Source organism: Lissotriton helveticus, chromosome 8, assembly GCF_964261635.1.
Source record: "Lissotriton helveticus chromosome 8, aLisHel1.1, whole genome shotgun sequence".
Lineage (NCBI taxonomy): Eukaryota > Metazoa > Chordata > Amphibia > Caudata > Salamandridae > Lissotriton > Lissotriton helveticus.
In genome coordinates, this window is record NC_136069.1 from 1,538,841,225 (window position 1) to 1,538,859,744 (window position 18,520).

At 45.2% G+C, this 18,520-nt stretch overlaps 7 non-coding genes across 7 annotated transcripts; all 7 read right to left on the reverse strand.

Moving 5' to 3' along the window:
* Positions 1-246: 246 nt before the first annotated feature.
* On the reverse strand, positions 247-330 carry TRNAL-UAG (transfer RNA leucine (anticodon UAG)). Its single transcript has one exon. It is a non-coding gene; the product is annotated as a tRNA-Leu (tRNA).
* Positions 331-1,355: 1,025 nt separating this feature from the next.
* On the reverse strand, positions 1,356-1,438 carry TRNAL-AAG (transfer RNA leucine (anticodon AAG)). The gene has a single exon. It is a non-coding gene; the product is annotated as a tRNA-Leu (tRNA).
* A 904-nt stretch (positions 1,439-2,342) lies between these two features.
* TRNAL-UAG (transfer RNA leucine (anticodon UAG)) lies at positions 2,343-2,425 on the reverse strand. The gene has a single exon. It is a non-coding gene; the product is annotated as a tRNA-Leu (tRNA).
* Positions 2,426-4,433: 2,008 nt separating this feature from the next.
* Positions 4,434-4,516, reverse strand: TRNAL-UAG (transfer RNA leucine (anticodon UAG)). The gene has a single exon. It is a non-coding gene; the product is annotated as a tRNA-Leu (tRNA).
* An 11,090-nt stretch (positions 4,517-15,606) lies between these two features.
* Positions 15,607-15,689, reverse strand: TRNAL-CAG (transfer RNA leucine (anticodon CAG)). The gene has a single exon. It is a non-coding gene; the product is annotated as a tRNA-Leu (tRNA).
* A 632-nt stretch (positions 15,690-16,321) lies between these two features.
* On the reverse strand, positions 16,322-16,404 carry TRNAL-UAG (transfer RNA leucine (anticodon UAG)). The gene has a single exon. It is a non-coding gene; the product is annotated as a tRNA-Leu (tRNA).
* Positions 16,405-17,692: 1,288 nt separating this feature from the next.
* Positions 17,693-17,775, reverse strand: TRNAL-CAG (transfer RNA leucine (anticodon CAG)). The gene has a single exon. It is a non-coding gene; the product is annotated as a tRNA-Leu (tRNA).
* Positions 17,776-18,520: the final 745 nt, after the last annotated feature.

Here is an 18,520-nt window from a genome sequence, read left to right on the forward strand (position 1 = left end):
CCAAATTTGCATGGCCTGGCTGGCCAGGGAATACAAGAGCATGACTCTTCTAGATGAGCTCTTACATGGGTCCTAAAATCATTTGGTAAGGATTGCACTTTATCAGCAAGACTTTGTACAACAGAAATATATGAGAAACCCAAGCTCTCTTGACTCTACGAGGACGGAATAACGTCCCAGGTGAAGACGAACAGATGCAACTTCCATCAGATGTTATCCTGATTAAGACTATATCTCCAAAAGTCATGTCAGAAGTGGGATTCGAACCCACGCCTGCAGAGAAGACTGCAGGCCTAAACACAGCGCCTTAGACCACTCGGCCACCCTGACAGTGAAGAGTACAAAGAAATGTATAAAAGTCACTCAGAAATTTCTGCGTCCATGCAAGCTTGAAACAATTTCAACCTTCAAACACAAGGTGCAACTTTTTGCACAGGACAATAAACACAGAAGATCACATATGAAAGCATTTCATTTCACAGGTGTACTGTTTTTATGCTTTTAGAATAACTTATACCTCTCACCAGCTATTTAGGGTTCTGTATCCTACTCACAAAATTACCTTGCCTGCGACCTATCTCTCTATACACAAACAACTACTGCTCAGTAAGTAGGAAGGCAGAAGGTGGGGCAGTTTATGCAAATTTATGCTGTCAATGTGCCTTGCAGATTCATGCAGAATTTCTAGATCCTTGCTGGAAACAAGAGAGCAGGCCTTGTTTCAGATCAACTGTCCCTAGCAAGGAACGTCTGAGCACATCCATTCTTTTGCTCTCTAGCCCCTGGCTTGGGACTCACCCTCACTGGCTGAGGAGTGAAGTTCTGCATACCAACGTTGCATAGAAGGTATGTTTGTGATTGGTTTGAGATGGGTGGGAGGTCAAAAGCAGGGAAAAGCAAGTCACCTTCACTTCTAGTCTCCTCTTCTATGCCTACCTGCAGTTCACTCACTCTGTCTTTGTTTCATTCTCTCCTTCCTCAACACCCCATCTCACTCACTCGCTCTATCATTCGTGCTCTTTCCCCTTGCTCTTCATTTCATAGTGGAAACATCTCTTGAATGGAGCATTAGAAAATGAGGTTACATAAAATTAAAAATCTACTTATTTGAAACCAAAAATATCACAAGACTGAATGTAAGCCATTTCTTCAATAAAAGGGATTTTTTAGGCACCCCCCAAAAACACATAAAACACCACTAGTGCTAGAAGAATATTATACGAGCTTGAAGACAGAATTGGGCAAATTCATTTGCAGTTGAAACTGAAGTTTGGTACCTATTCAGATTTTATATGCACTGTCAATTTTTAGCTGAGATTCTGAAGGAACGCAGAGACAAAATGGACTTAAAGTTTTGTCAGAAGTGGGATTCGAACCCACGCCTCCAGGAGAGACTGCAGCCTTAACGCAGCGCCTTAGACCTCTCGGCCATCCTGACCACATGTTGCTTGTCCATCTACATAGTGAGAAAGATAGTGTGAACAAAAAACAACACACATCTTAGGCCATGAGTGACTATAGCAAGAAAAAAACTCACTTCACTTTTCCAAAAGACAACCATATAAGCCCATGTGAGGGACATGATCTGATTTTCTCCCTCAAGAAAAAAGAAGATTAAACACAGGTTTGTCAGAAGTGGGATTTGAACGCACGCCTCCAGAAGAAACTGCGACCTGAACGCAGCGCCGTAGACCACTCGGCCATCCTGACTTGCATTTGCAGCACCTTCCACAAGCCAGACAGCTATGCAAGTTTGGTAGCGAAAAGGCATGCCCTCAATTTATTTATCCCATTATAAGCATTTCCAACAGATCTTTGAACAATCCATACAGAGCAGTACCTATGAAGAACTCTTTAGACCTTTAAAGCGTACAAAGAGAAAGTGCTATTCACCAGCCACTTGAACGGCCCAAAGCTGCTTTGAAATTGAGTCAACAACCACATCTTGGCTGACTAAAGCAAATTCAACAAGGGATCTCAATGTCACAACATAGGGTGGAATACGCAAATCTAAGCAGCCCCTGATCACAGCCCTGAGGAAATTGCTGTAAGTGTGCTGGAGTCCAGCTGTCTACCAGGTGCTTGGCATTCTTCCAAATTTGCATGGCCTGGCTGGCCAGGGAATACAAGAGCATGACTCTTCTAGATGAGCTCTTACATGGGTCCTAAAATCATTTGGTAAGGATTGCACTTTATCAGCAAGACTTTGTACAACAGAAATATATGAGAAACCCAAGCTCTCTTGACTCTACGAGGACGGAATAACGTCCCAGGTGAAGACGAACAGATGCAACTTCCATCAGATGTTATCCTGATGAAGAAGATTATATCTCCAAAAGTCATGTCAGAAGTGGGATTCGCACCCACGCCTCCAGAGGAGACTGCGGCCTAAACACAGCACCTTAGACCACTCGGCCATCCTGACAGTGAAGAGTCCGAAGAAATGTGTAAAAGTCACTCAGAAATTTCTGCGTCCATGCAAGCTTAAAAGAATTTCAACCTTCAAACACAAGGTGCAACTTTTTGCACAGGACAATAAACACAGAAGATCACATATGAAAGCATTTAATTTCACAGGTGTACTGTTTTTATGCTTTTAGAATAACTTATACCTCTCACCAGCTATTTAGGGTTCTGTATCCTACTCACAAAATTACCTTGCCTGCGACCTCTCTCTATATACACAAACAACTACTGCTCAGGAAGTAGGAAGGCAGAAGGTGGGGCAGTTTATGCAAATTTATGCTGTCAATGTGCCTTGCAGATTCATGCAGAATTTCAAGATCCTTGCTGGAAACAAGAGAGCAGGCCTTGTTTCAGATCAACTGTCCCTAGCAAGGAACGTCTGAGCACATCCATTCTTTTGCTCTCTAGCCCCTGGCTTGGGACTCACCCTCACTGGCTGAGGAGTGAAGTTCTGCATACCAACGTTGCATAGAAGGTATGTTTGTGATTGGTTTGAGATGGGTGGGAGGTCAAGAGCAGGGAAAAGCAAGTCACCTTCACTTCTAGTCTCCTCTTCTATGCCTACCTGCCGTTCACTCACTCTGTCTTTGTTTCATTCTCTCCTTCCTCAACACCCCATCTCACTCACTCGCTCTATCATTCGTGCTCTTTCCCCTTGCTCTTCATTTCATAGTGGAAACATCTCTTGAATGGAGCATTAGAAAATGAGGTTACATAAAATTAAAAATCTACTTATTGGAAACCAAAAATATCACAAGACTGAATGTAAGCCATTTCTTCAATAAAAAGGGATTTTTTAGGCACCCCCCAAAAAACACATAAAACACCACTAGTGCTAGAAGAATATTATACGAGCTTGAAGACAGAATTGGGCAAATTCATTTGCAGTTGAAACAAGTTTGGTACTTATTCAGATATTATATGCACTGTCAATTTTTAGCTGAGATTCTGAAGGAACGCAGAGACAAAATGGACTTAAAGTTTTGTCAGAAGTGGGATTCGAACCCACGCTTCCAGGAGAGACTGCGGCCTTAACGCAACGCCTTAGACCACTCGGCCATGCTGACCAAATTTGCTTGTCCATCTACATAGTGAGAAAGACAGTGTGAACAAAAAACAACACACATCTTAGGCCATGAGTGGCAATAGCAAGAAAAATCTCACTGCACTTTTCCAAAAAGACAACCATATAAGCCCATGTGAGGGAAATGATCTGATTTTCTCCCTCAAGAAAAAAGAAGATTAAACACAGGTTTGTCAGAAGTGGGATTTGAACCCACGCCTCCAGAAGAGACTGCGATCTGAACGCAGCGCCTTAGACCACTCAGCACTGACTTGCATTTGCAGCACCTTCCACAAGCCAGACAGCCATGCAAGTTTGGTACCGAAAAGGCATGCCCTCAATTTATTTATCCCATTATAAGCATTTCCAACAGATCTTTGAACAATCCATACAGAGCAGTACCTATGAAGAACTCTTTAGACCTTTAAAGCGTACAAAGAGAAAGTGCTATTCACCAGCCACTTGAACGGCCCAAAGCTGCTTTGAAATTGAGTCAACAGCCACATCCTGGCTGACTAAAGCAAATTCAACAAGGGATCTCAATGTCACAACATAGGGTGGAATACGCAAATCTAAGCAGCCCCTGATCACAGCCCTGAGGAAATTGCTGTAAGTGTGCTGGAGTCCAGCTGTCTACCAGGTGCTGAGCATTCTTCCAAATTTGCATGGCCTGGCTGGCCAGGGAATACAAGAGGATGACTCTTCTAGATGAGCTCTTACATGGGTCCTAAGCTCATTTGGTAAGGATTGCACTTTATCAGCAAGACTTTGTACAACAGAAATATAGGACCAACCCAAGCTCTCTTGACTCTACGAGGACGGAATAACGTCCCAGGTGAAGACGAACAGATGCAACTTCCATCAGATGTTATCTTGATAAAGAAGATTATATCTCCAAAAGTCATGTCAGAAGTGGGATTCGAACCCACGCCTCCAGAGGAAACTGCGGCCTAGACACAGTGCCTTAGACCACTAGGCCATCCTGACAGTGAAGAGTCCTAAGAAATGTATAAAAGTCACTCAGAAATTTCTGCGTCCATGCAAGCTTGAAATAATTTCAAACTTCAAACACAAGGTGCAACTTTTTGCACAGGACAATAAACACAGAAGATCACATATGAAAGCATTTCATTTCACAGGTGTACTGTGAATATGCTTTTAGAATAACTTATACCTCTCACCAGCTATTTAGGGTTCTGTATCCTACTCACAAAATTACCTTGCCTGCGACCTCTCTCTCTATACACAAACAACTACTGCTCAGGAAGTAGGAAGGCAGAAGGTGGGGCAGTTTATGCAAATTTATGCTGTCAATGTGCCTTGCAGATTCATGCAGATTTTCTAGATCCTTGCTGGAAACAAGAGAGCAGGCCTTGTTTCAGATCAATTGTCCCTAGCAAGGAACGTCTGAGCACATCCATTCTTTTGCTCTCTAGCCCCTGGCTTGGGACTCACCCTCACTGGCTGAGGAGTGAAGTTCTGCATACCAACGTTGCATAGAAAGTATGTTTGTGATTGGTTTGAGATGGGTGGGAGGTCAAGAGCAGGGAAAAGCAAGTCACCTTCACTTCTAGTCTCCTCTTCTATACCTACCTTCCGTTCACTCACTCTGTCTTTGTTTCATTCTCTCCTTCCTCAACACCCCATCTCACTCACTCGCTCTATCATTTGTGCTCTTTCCCCTTGCTCTTCATTTCATAGTGGAAACATCTCTTGAATGGAGCATTAGAAAATGAGGTTACATAAAATTAAAAATCTACTTATTGGAAACCAAAAATATCAGAAGACTGAATGTAAGCCATTTCTTCAATAAAAGGGATTTTTTAGGCACCCCCCAAAAAACACATAAAACACCACTAGTGCTAGAAGAATATTATACGAGCTTGAAGACAGAATTGGGAATATTCATTTGCAGTTGAAACAAGTTTGGTACTTATTCAGATATTATATGCACTGTCAATTTTTAGCTGAGATTCTGAAGGAACGCAGAGACAAAATGGACTTAAAGTTTGGTCAGAAGTGGGATTCGAACCCACGCCTCCAGGAGAGACTGCGGCCTTAACGCAGCGCCTTAGACCACCTGGCCATGCTGACCAAATGTTGTTTGTCCTCCTACATAGTGAGAAAGATAGTGTGTACAAAAAACAACACACATCTTAGGCCATGAGTGGCTATAGCAAGAAAAAAACTCACTGCACTTTTCCAAAAAGACAACCATATAAGCCCATGTGAGGGAAATGATCTGATTTTCTCCCTCAAGAAAAAAGAAGATTAAACACAAGTTTGTCAGAAGTGGGATTTGAACCCACGCCTCCAGAAGAGACTGCGACCTGAACGCTTCGCCTTAGACCACTCGGCCATCCTGACTTGCATTTGCAGCACCTTCCACAAGCCAGACAGCCATGCAAGTTTGGTACCGAAAAGGCATGCCCTCAATTTATTTATCCCATTATAAGCATTTCCAACAGATCTTTGAACAATCCATACAGAGCAGTACCTATGAAGAACTCTTTAGACCTTTAAAGCGTACAAAGAGAAAGTGCTATTCACCAGCCACTTGAACGGCCCAAAGCTGCTTTGAAATTGAGTCAACAACCACATCTCGGCTGACTAAAGCAAATTCAACAAGGGATCTCAATGTCACAACATAGGGTGGAATACGCAAATCTAAGCAGCCCCTGATCACAGCCCTGAGGAAATTGCTGTAAGTGTGCTGGAGTCCAGCTGTCTACCAGGTGCTTGGCATTCTTCCAAATTTGCATGCCCTGGCTGGCCAGGGAATACAAGAGCATGACTCTTCTAGATGAGCTCTTACATGGGTCCTAAAATCATTTGGTAAGGATTGCACTTTATCAGCAAGACTTTGTACAACAGAAATATATGAGAAACCCAAGCTCTCTTGACTCTACGAGGACGGAATAACGTCCCAGGTGAAGACAAACAGATGCAACTTCCATCAGATGTTATCCTGATGAAGAAGATTATATCTCCAAAAGTCATGTCAGAAGTGGGATTCGCACCCACGCCTCCAGAGGAGACTGCGGCCTAAACACAGCACCTTAGACCACTCGGCCATCCTTGTTAAAAATAGCAATGTGTATGTACATAAGCGGCGTTCATTTATGTTCACAGTACCCCTTGGTGTAAACAGAATGGATATCGTTAAAACTCTGACTGTGTTGTCCCATTAGCATAGACCCATGCACACACGTACACGACAGCCACTTTAGGCACCATGGTCTCTCAGTTTGCGGTCGATCGCCAGCGCCCTTTCCCTGACCCTGCAAGCCTCCCCCATGCACCCTGGCTGCCCCTCTCCCACATGCGCGAGTCATGAGCCCACCCCTCCCGCATGACTCTGTCCCTAAGAATCGCACCCCGCGCCTGACCAACACCTCCTGTCCCTCCATGAATACCCCTCCTTTGATGACCTCTTCCTCTGAGCCTGAACGTCTGCACTGACTGCTGGTCATCCTTTAGCCCGAGGATACAGTTTATTGCCCACTACTCGATGCACTCGTCTCTCTTGGAAGAAGCTACTATTGATCATGGCCACCCCACCCCCTGAGACTCGATCAGGCACACACATTCCAATGGAATCAGCAGAACACTCAGCTGCGTGACAGCCCCTCCTATTGCATGGAGGATAAGGGCCCTACTGTAGCCACGTGTTGAAATACCTTCATACTATACAAAGCGTTGATTGTAATAAAGGATGCCTGTGTGCCACAAACCTGTGTATAAAAGACGAAGCCTCAGAGAAACTTGTTAGAGCACCTCCCGAAGACACTATGCGAGTGTCCCAAATGACAGGCTCTCCTCATGAGTAATAAACCTTTTTCCTTGTCTTCCTACTTCCAGTGCCCGTCTCTTTATTTGGTAATTATTCAAGATGGAAACGAAGAGTCGCCCTGCACCAGCAGCCTGGGCCTCGGGTGCGATCGGGGCTGACTTTTCTACAATTGGCGTCCCAACGCAGGGTCCATCAGCGACATAGGGTCCGGTGAAGAGAGGTCCAGACGATGGGGTGAACATCTAAATGATTGGAGTATACCTGCCTTGAGGGGGCCCTCGTCCGGCTGCCGATTGAATGAGCTTCACCGATTCCGAACGGACCTCTCTCAAGTGACCTATTGTCCTGACTGGAATCCCACAGGAATGCTGCGGTAAAAACATGGAGAAAGAGAACGAACGGGCGCTGGAAAAAGGAAGGCGAAGAACTGCCCACATGGTCCGGTCCGGGTAAGGTCGTGACACACGACAAATTGCGAAATTGATTGATTGATTGATTGTTTGAAAATACTAGTATTACCTATTGATTGCTTCTGGGAGATTCTCTATTTGCAAACAAACACAGAATCGCCATACTCTGTTTAGTCTTTGCAGATAGTGAAGGGTAGGCAACGCAAAACTTTAACACGTCGTGCCTATTTTTTCCTCCCCATTGATTCATTGATTGAATCGAGCATTGAATTGTTCGAAGTTGGTTCTCTTAGGAATCTTCTCTGCCAGCAAACGGGGAAGAATAGGAATATTCTCTCTCCCTTTGCAGAGAGTGAAGGGTAGGTAACGCAAACCTTTAACACGTCGTACCTATTTCGTTCCTCATTGATTGATTGTTTGCCCAAACATTGACTGTTTGGAATTGGTTCTTTTTGGAGGTATTCTCTATTTTGCAAACAAGCACGGAAGTCGCCATACTCTAGTCTTTGCAAATAGTGAAGGGTAGGTAATGCGGACCTTTGTCCCCCGTTGTAATCTGTCATGCCTATCTACTCCCCACTGACTGATACGCTAGTCTCACCTGGACCATTTACTAGAAGTAGGTCATCTGGCCCGACCAGAGAACACCCCTAGTGAAAAGGACACATACACTAATAACGAAGTGATCACTGTAACCTGTTAACAGAAAACTTTAGCATGAAACAACCTGGAAAGAAAGGAATAGGAAAACGAAATCAGTAGGCCACTGATGAACATGAACTTTTTATTAAATAACGAACAAGGAAAACGATAACAATACTTAATGGTAAAAACCTATTTAGTAACCCGTAATAAGAAACCTGAAAATAATAAGAACGATAAACTGGGGAAAATGCAAGTCAGCAGAACATCCGCCCCCACTCTGGAAACTTCCAAAGTGGAGCAGGGTTGCGGCCACGCCCAGCCGGAAGGAACCCATATAAGGCGGGTCCTGCTGCCAACAGTCGGCCAGGAGATCATCACGTAGGGTGTAGCCGGAGGAGAGGCCGAGGCCAGCGGGACCCGGCCAGGGGATTGCCTTGACAACGCTGGAGAGTTGCAGGGGGGGAATGTCTATGTCCTCGACCCTCCCCTCTCTCTCCCAGTCCGGCCGCGGTGGCACTTGAGAGTTGCAGGTAGTCCCCCCACTCTCTCTCCCGGCCCGGCCACCAACGGCCGGGGGCTGGGGCCGATGGGATCCGGCTGCAGCCGATGAGCCAAGGAACCCGTTCATGGGGCCAGAGCAAGGGGCGTCCGGCCGACATCCACCGGAAGCCCGGCCCAAAGACGGACGGGACATTTTTTCTTTTCTCCTTCGTAATGGCAGCGACAACACGCCAGACACCACTTCTTTCCTCTATAATTGCTGCGACAACTCTGGGGGGGATGTCTTGCACATGCCTCCGACCCCCCCCCATCCTCATCGCCTGGTCCGGCCATAACAAATGTCAAGCGAGACGCCGTGGGGTGCACTGGGAGGGAGAGACGGTGCGAACAGGCCTCTCCCGCCTCCCCAGGTGGAGGCTTCCCAACTGCACCCTCAGCGCTCCAGGCGCCCGGAAAAGGGTTCTTCCACTGTGGCGATGCTGCAACTCCTCGCCCGGCAGGTGGGAGCCCGTCCGCTCATTTGACCCCGCGATCGCCGGTAGCTGCCGAACTCTCAAAATGGCGATCGACCTGGCAAGAGCGGGCCCAGCATGAAGGAATGGCCTGGTCACTTGTTGACTCCACCACCATAGTTCTCCACAACCTTGAAGATTCTAGAGGAGCCGCGGGAGTCCCCGACTCCCGCAGATACCCCCGATGGGGAATGACCTCCATGATTGCCCACGGAACGATGGAAATGTAGCCGCAGGACGTCGGCGCTCCCATGCTGGCGCCAGCCTCAGTTTGAATGACTAGAGTCCTATAGACCACAGTTCGGATCAGTTCCGGTGAAAGCACAGTATGACCCGGTAGGAACATTGTTGCCTCCCTCCCCCTTTTTTGACTGATGGTTCAAACCACCGATCCTTTCTTTTGCCCTTTAACGGAACTTTTGGACTGCCAAAGGAAGCTCTGGGCCAACCACGAGTTAATAGACGTTTAGACTATGCCTGGTTCTGCCTGACTGCATCCAAAATGGCGCCGATGCAAATGAAACCCTCGACTCTTTATTGTACCCCGATTGCTCAGCCTTGGTGTCATAGGATATGTATGAAGTTTTTAAACATTTAGATTGATATAGGATGTGTACTGATTATGAGTTCGAACAATGGATTGATATAGGATGCATACTGTCAGCCCGAACAATGAATTGATATGAGATGGGTACTGATTAGGTGTTCGGACAATGAAGGACAATGAATTGGCATAAGATGGGCACCGATTGAACATTCGGACAATGAATTGTTGTTTAAATTTTGCACATCATGATTATTGAAAGTTGGAAGCCCAACACTTATGACACTCGCTCACACTGAAGTCTCGACATGATTTTATTGCGCTTTTCGCACTTTATTTATGAAATAAACGACCACCGACTCCATCAAGCTTTCACTAATAAAAATATCCCCACATCTACCGCTCCAGCCTGCTCCGTGGCCGGTCCACGGGGTTGTAGGCCCGTATTTATGCACCGACATTCTTATTAAAGATTTTTTGAGAAAGCAACTATAGTTGTCCGTGTAAATTGATAAAGTCTTGAATGAATAATCCCTATTTTTCGATATAACTGAAATATAGGTGGAATGACTAAGCTCGATTAGATAAAGGGTTGAAAAGGTATAGCACGTAGAAATATTGCAAATATGAAGGGTCGAATTTTAGTTGTGTATTTTTCCTTTTTATACAGCCAAAAGCAACCGCTGAAGATCCAGGCATTTAGCCCATACTTTATATGCTACCTGTATAAGAAAAATCACACTAACGGTCCACCTGGGCTTAAACGCCCCAGTTGGCAGTGACTGCATCCTGTGGAAATAGGCCGAGTACGCAGTAAGTAAAAACCTTTCTGGGTTTATGCGCGCGAGTGCGTATCAATGTAGCCTGCTCTCCCTTCCCTCCTTTTCCCTCTCTCTGCAGGTCACCTCGGAATGCCGACGAAAATGGTGATCCAACAGACGAAGAGACGGGAAAAGGGGCCTGATTATAGTACCTAACCGCGACAAACCCCGAATAAAGCAAAAAAGAATAATGTACACACATGATTAAGCATTCTTACGTTTAACTAAGTAGGGAAAAGTTTAGGGTATTTCGAGGTAGGGGTTGCACAAGTATCCTCCGCCGAGAGGACTAGGGATATTGCCAATATTTGAAAACCTACTACCTCCTTTTCCGCATCCTCATAGGCATATAACTAAAAGCTGCCCCATTGCTCTCCAATTGACACCAACTGTTGTCTCAGCCTGGAAACGCACTTGCTAAAAATGACTCGAATAAACCTCCGTGAGCATTAGCCCGACCAGGTTAGTTCATGACCAGTTGCCAAAGGCGTAAGTGTGTACAATCAAAGCCACCAGTAAGAGGCAGCCAACGAATAAAAGATAAGGAAAAGGTAAAAAGAGCTTAGGATGATAAAGATGCTCAGCACACAGAAAAGGATAATTGTGGCCAATAACTGTTTTATGTTTTGTCTTGGATCTTTTTATGTAATACCTGTACTGTCTCCCCCGTCTGAGTTTGTGTGTACGTAATGTATGGATCTACGTCGTCCCTCCGCTTGTGTTTACGCATTACTTAACCCCTGCCGTTCTAAGTTGTGTGCGCACTGAATGGACCATTATTGTACACGTCTCTCTCTCCCCCCACGGCATACGTGTACCGAATGGTTCGTTTAGAGTACGACTCTCTCTCTCTCTCTCTCTCTCTCTCTCTCTCTCTCTCTCTCTCTCTCTCTCTCTCTCTCTCTCTCTCTCTCTCTCTCTCTCTCTCTCTCTCTCTCTCTCTCTCTCTCTCTCTCTCTCTCTCTCTCCTGAAGCCCCCCGTTTCCTCTTTTTCCTTGTATGGTGGCGTTGTGTCCCTCCGACACAAACATAATTGGGTTTCCTCGTACGCAAAGGTGTTCAGCAAAATTTACCAAAACCAAAACGATTGAGACTTGCCATATTACTACCTCTCCCTTCTGCAAACAATAGAACCCGAGTTGGTAATGAAGGAAAGGACGGGTAAGACGACGGATGTCCCCTAATCTGGCCTTTTATAAGGGAACTATCACGCCAATGGTCTTTTGTCTCTCAGTTCGTTAGAAAATGCGATCCGCAATGCCCCGATTGCCCCACCCCCTTGCACCTAAGTGCGGATGTCCAGAGTACCCCACTTCCCCCGATCGACCCCAGCTCCCTGTCCAAAAGCACCCACGCGCCCCCGATCAACCCTATGATAACGCCCCTGCTTGCAAGAATTAGCCGACCCCGAAGGGAGATGTGATATTGTCGATACTTGGGTTAAAGGGAAGAACGAGTCTCTCCATAAGGACTCGATTTTTTGTAACGTAATACATTGTGTACAAAGGTTCAATTTCTCTTAACATATGTCGCGAATGAACGCCAAACAAGTCTATGAATTCAATATGCAATGCCCTTCTACAGACTCCATAAATAACGACCTCTGACTGTGACCGATGAACCTATCCCCCACCTACTCAGGAATAGGGAAGGAATTGAGATGTATATCTGTTCTCCCGACCAGTTTTTCTAAAAACTTGTTTTTCACCCATTCAAAGATACAATCACCTAAGGAGAGGAGCTGGACGTGACGCACAGCCTGGCCACAGATCATGGAGCACGTGTGACGACCAAAGGTGGAGCCGCAGAGCAACGAGACGCGGGACGAGGCACAACTTTCAAGTTCAGCTGATGAAGAAATAAGGGGCTGCCTTGAAGCCCTCGACTTGCTGACCCACTCGTGCCTGAAGTCCCCGTCCCTTTTTGAGTCCGACTGATGGGCCTGCCTGCTCATTGTCCTTTGCTCCCTTGGTCCCTTGGTGTGTTCGAAGATCTGGCCCCACTCCGCCCTCTCCTCCCTCGATTATTCAACAAACTCTTTCATATAAAATTTGACTATGGACTGGGATTTTGTCACGGAAAAAGAAAGACACGCAGGTGCCCAGCATAAGGCACCCCTAAGAAAATGAGTTAGGAAACAGGACTGTGATCTAACAGCAGAGGACTGATCGCACCCTGCAACGTGTAAGGACGAATCCGAGCTGGACCTATAGCTCCACCGCCGGTGCTCAGCAGCGCCAACAAAAGAAGACGGACTCTGTTAAAAGACATTGCGACAAAGACCCTCCCCCTTTCCAGAACTTTCTATTCGCCCCTTGACTAAATTACTTGTATCGAATTGAATACCTCCCTCAACCATTTTGTATTGCCTTTTAAGAAATGTTTCATCGGTCACTCATGTGGTTAGTTTTCCAAAAATCCCCTATAGTACTGACAAGCCGGAAGGTATCAGAGCGTTCTTTCTGTATATGATGTCACTAGAGAGAAAATGTGAACTTGATTTTTGTGTGTCGGAAAATTTTTCTTAATTCTATACCGACTAAATATTATGCCGATTTCTAGGCTTGTATAAAGAATCCAACAGATGTAAATTAACATGTATTGTATTCTGCCTATCACATCGACTGTGTAGAAATTGAACGTGCTTATGTAAAAAGCGGCGACTGTTAAAAATAGCAATGTGTATGTACATAAGCAGCGTTCATTTATGTTCACAGTACCCCTTGGTGTAAACAGAATGGATATCGTTAAAACTCTGACTGTGTTGTCCCATTAGCATAGACCCATGCACACACGTACACGACAGCCACTTTAGGCACCATGGTCTGTCAGTTGCGGTCGATCGCCAGCGCCCTTTCCCTGACCCTGCAAGCTTCCCCCATGCACCCTGGCTGCCCCTCTCCCACATGTGCGAGTCATGAGCCCACCCCTCCCGCATGACTCTGTCCCTAAGAATCGCACCCCGCGCCTGACCAACACCTCCTGTCCCTCCATGAATACCCCTCCTTTGATGACCTCTTCCTCTGAGCCTGAACGTCAGCACTGACTGCTGGTCATCCTTTAGCCCGAGGATACAGTTTATTGCCCACTACTCGATGCACTCGTCTCTCTTAGAAGAAGCTACTATTGATCATGGCCACCCCACCCCCTGAGACTCGATCAGGCACACACATTCCAATGGAATCAGCAGAACACTCAGCTGCGTGACAGCCCCTCCTATTGCACGGAGGATAAGGGCCCTACTGTAGCCACGTGTTGAAATACCTTCATACTATACAAAGCGTTGATTCTAATAAAGGATGCCTGTGTGCCACAAACCTGTGTATAAAAGACGAAGCCTCAGAGAAACTTGTTAGAGCACCTCCCGAAGACACTATGCGAGTGTCCCAAATGACAGGCTCTCCTCATGAGTAATAAACCTTTTTCCTTGTCTTCCTACTTCCAGTGCCCGTCTCTTTATTTGGTAATTATTCAAGATGGAAACGAAGAGTCGCCCTGCACCAGCAGCCTGGGCCTCGGGTGCGATCGGGGCTGACTTTTCTACATCCTGACAGTGAAGAGTCCTAAGAAATGTATAAAAGTCACTCAGAAATTTCTGCGTCCATGCAAGCTTAAAAGAATTTCAACCTTCAAACACAAGGTGCAACTTTTTGCACAGGACAAGAAACACAGAAGATCACATATGAAAGCATTTCATTTCACAGGTGTACTGTTTTTATGCTTTTAGAATAACTTATACCTCTCACCAGCTATTTAGGGTTCTGTATCCTACTCACAAAATTACCTTGCCTGCGACCTCTCTCTCTATATACACAAACAACTACTGCTCAGGAAGTAGGAAGGCAGAAGGTGGGGCAGTTTATGCCAATTTATGCTGTCAATGTGCCTTGCAGATTCATGCAGAATTTCTAGATCCTTGCTGGAAACAAGAGAGCAGGCCTTGTTTCAGATCAACTGTCCCTAGCAAGGAACGTCTGAGCACATCCATTCGTTTGCTCTCTAGCCCCTGGCTTGGGACTCACCCTCACTGGCTGAGGAGTGAAGTTCTGCATACCAACGTTGCATAGAAGGTATGTTTGTGATTGGTTTGAGATAGGTGGGAGGTCAAAAGCAGGGAAAAGCAAGTCACCTTCACTTCTAGTCTCCTCTTCTATGCCTACCTGCCGTTCACTCACTCTGTCTTTGTTTCATTCTCTCCTTCCTCAACACCCCATCTCACTCACTCGCTCTATCATTCGTGCTCTTTCCCCTTGCTCTTCATTTCATAGTGGAAACATCTCTTGAATGGAGCATTAGAAAATGAGGTTACATAAAATTAAAAATCTACTTATTTGAAACAAAAAATATCACAAGACTGAATGTAAGCCATTTCTTCAATAAAAGGGATTTTTTAGGCACCCCCCAAAAAACACATAAAACACCACTAGTGCTAGAAGAATATTATACGAGCTTGAAGACAGAATTGGGCAAATTCATTTGCAGTTGAAACGAAGTTTGGTACTTATTCAGATTTTATATGCACTGTCAATTTTTAGCTGAGATTCTGAAGGAACGCAGAGACAAAATTGACTTAAAGTTTTGTCAGAAGTGGGATTCAAACCCACGCCTCCAGGAGAGACTGCGGTCTTAACGCAGCTCCTTAGACCACTCTGCCATCCTGACCACATGTTGCTTGTCCATCTACATAGTGAGAAAGATAGTGTGAACAAAAAACAACACACATCTTAGGCCATGAGTGGCTATAGCAAGAAAAAAACTCACTTCACTTTTCCAAAAGACAACCATATAAGCCCATGTGAGGGACATGATCTGATTTTCTCCCTCAAGAAAAAAGAAGATTAAACACAGGTTTGTCAGAAGTGGGATTTGAACCCACGCCTCCAGAAGAGACTGCGACCTGAACGCAGCGCCTTAGACCAGTCGGCCATCCTGACTTGCATTTGCAGCACCTTCCACAAGCCAGACAGCCATGCAAGTTTGGTAGCGAAAAGGCATGCCCTCAATTTATTTATCCCATTATAAGCATTTCCAACAGATCTTTGAACAATCCATACAGAGCAGTACCTATGAAGAACTCTTTATACCTTTAAAGCGTACAAAGAGAAAGTGCTATTCACCAGCCACTTGAACGGCCCAAAGCTGCTTTGAAATTGAGTCAACAGCCACATCTTGGCTGACTAAAGCAAATTCAACAAGGGATCTCAATGTCACAACATAGGGTGGAATACGCAAATCTAAGCAGCCCCTGATCACAGCCCTGAGGAAATTGCTGTAAGTGTGCTGGAGTCCAGCTGTCTACCAGGTGCTTGGCATTCTTCCAAATTTGCATGGCCTGGCTGGCCAGGGAATACAAGAGCATGACTCTTCTAGATGAGCTCTTACATGGGTCCTAAGCTCATTTGGTAAGGATTGCACTTCATCAGCAAGACTTTGTACAACAGAAATATATGAGAAACCCAAGCTCTCTTGACTCTACGAGGACGGAATAACGTCCCAGGTGAAGACGAACAGATGCAACTTCCATCAGATATTATCCTGATGAAGAAGATTATATCTCCAAAAGTCATGTCAGAAGTGGGATTCGCACCCACACCTCCAGAGGAGACTGCGGCCTAAACACAGCACCTTAGACCACTCGGCCATCCTGACAGTGAAGAGTCCTAAGAAATGTATAAAAGTCACTCAGAAATTTCTGCGTCCATGCAAGCTTAAAAGAATTTCAACCTTCAAACACAAGGTGCAACTTTTTGCACAGGACAATAAACACAGAAGATCACATATGAAAGCATTTCATTTCACAGGTGTACTGTTTTTATGCTTTTAGAATAACTTATACCTCTCACCAGCTATTTAGGGTTCTGTATCCTACTCACAAAATTACCTTGCCTGCGACCTATCTCTCTATACACAACAACTACTGCTCAGGAAGTAGGAAGGCAGAAGGTGGGGCAGTTTATGCAAATTTATGCTGTTAATGTGCCTTGCAGATTCATGCAGAATTTCTAGATCCTTGCTGGAAACAAGAGAGCAGGCCTTGTTTCAGATCAACTGTCCCTAGCAAGGAACGTCTGAGCACATCCATTCTTTTGCTCTCTAGCCCCTGGCTTGGGACTCACCCTCACTGGCTGAGGAGTGAAGTTCTGCATACCAACGTTGCATAGAAGGTATGTTTGTGATTGGTTTGAGATGGGTGGGAGGTCAAAAGCAGGGAAAAGCAAGTCACCTTCACTTCTAGTCTCCTCTTCTATGCCTACCTGCCGTTCACTCACTCTGTCTTTGTTTTATTCTCTCCTTCCTCAACACCCCATCTCACTCACTCGCTCTATCATTCGTGCTCTTTCCCCTTGCTCTTCATTTCATAGTGGAAACATCTCTTGAATGGAGCATTAGAAAATGAGGTTACATAAAATTAAAAATGTACTTATTTGAAACCAAAAATATCACAAGACTGAATGTAAGCCATTTCTTCAATAAAAGGGATTTTTTAGGCACCCCCCAAAAAACACCACTAGTGCTAGAAGAATATTATACGAGCTTGAAGACAGAATTGGGCAAATTCATTTGCAGTTGAAACTGAAGTTTGGTACTTATTCAGATTTTATATGCACAGTCAATTTTTAGCTGAGATTCTGAAGGAACGCAGAGACAAAATGGACTTAAAGTTTTGTCAGCAGTGGGATTCAAACCCACGCCTCCAGGAGAGACTGCGGCCTTAACGTAGCTCCTTAGACCACTCTGCCATCCAGACCACATGTTGCTTGTCCATCTACATAGTGAGAAAGATAGTGTGAACAAAAAACAACACACATCTTAGGCCATGAGTAGATATAGCAAGAAAAAAACTCACTTCACTTTTCCAAAAGACAACCATATAAGCCCATGTGAGGGACATGATCTGATTTTCTCCCTCAAGAAAAAAGAAGATTAAACACAGGTTTGTCAGAAGTGGGATTTGAACCCACGCCTCCAGAAGAGACTGCGACCTGAACGCAGCGCCTTAGACCACTCGGCCATCCTGACTTGCATTTGCAGCACCTTCCACAAGCCAGACAGCCATGCAAGTTTGGTAGCGAAAAGGCATGCCCTCAATTTATTTATCCCATTATAAGCATTTCCAACAGATCTTTGAACAATCCATACAGAGCAGTACCTATGAAGAACTCTTTAGACCTTTAAAGCGTACAAAGAGAAAGTGCTATTCACCAGCCACTTGAACGGCCCAAAGCTGCTTTGAAATTGAGTCAACAACCACATCTTGGCTGACTAAAGCAAATTCAACAAGGGATCTCAATGTCACAACATAGGGTGGAATACGCAAATCTAAGCAGCCCCTGATCACAGCCCTGAGGAAATTGCTGTAAGTGTGCTGGAGTCCAGCTGTCTACCAGGTGCTTGGCATTCTTCCAAATTTGCATGGCCTGGCTGGCCAGGGAATACAAGAGCATGACTCTTCTAGATGAGCTCCTACATGGGTCCTAAAATCATTTGGTAAGGATTGCACTTTATCAGCAAGACTTTGTACAACAGAAATATATGAGAAACCCAAGCTCTCTTGACTCTACGAGGACAAAATAACGTCCCAGGTGAAGACGAACAGATGCAACTTCCATCAGATGTTATCTTGATGAAGAAGATTATATCTCCAAAAGTCATGTCAGAAGTGGGATTCCAACCCACGCCTCCTGAGGAGACTGCAGCCTAGACACAGCGCCTTACACCACTCAGCCATCCTGACAGTGAAGAGTCCTAAGAAATGTATAAAAGT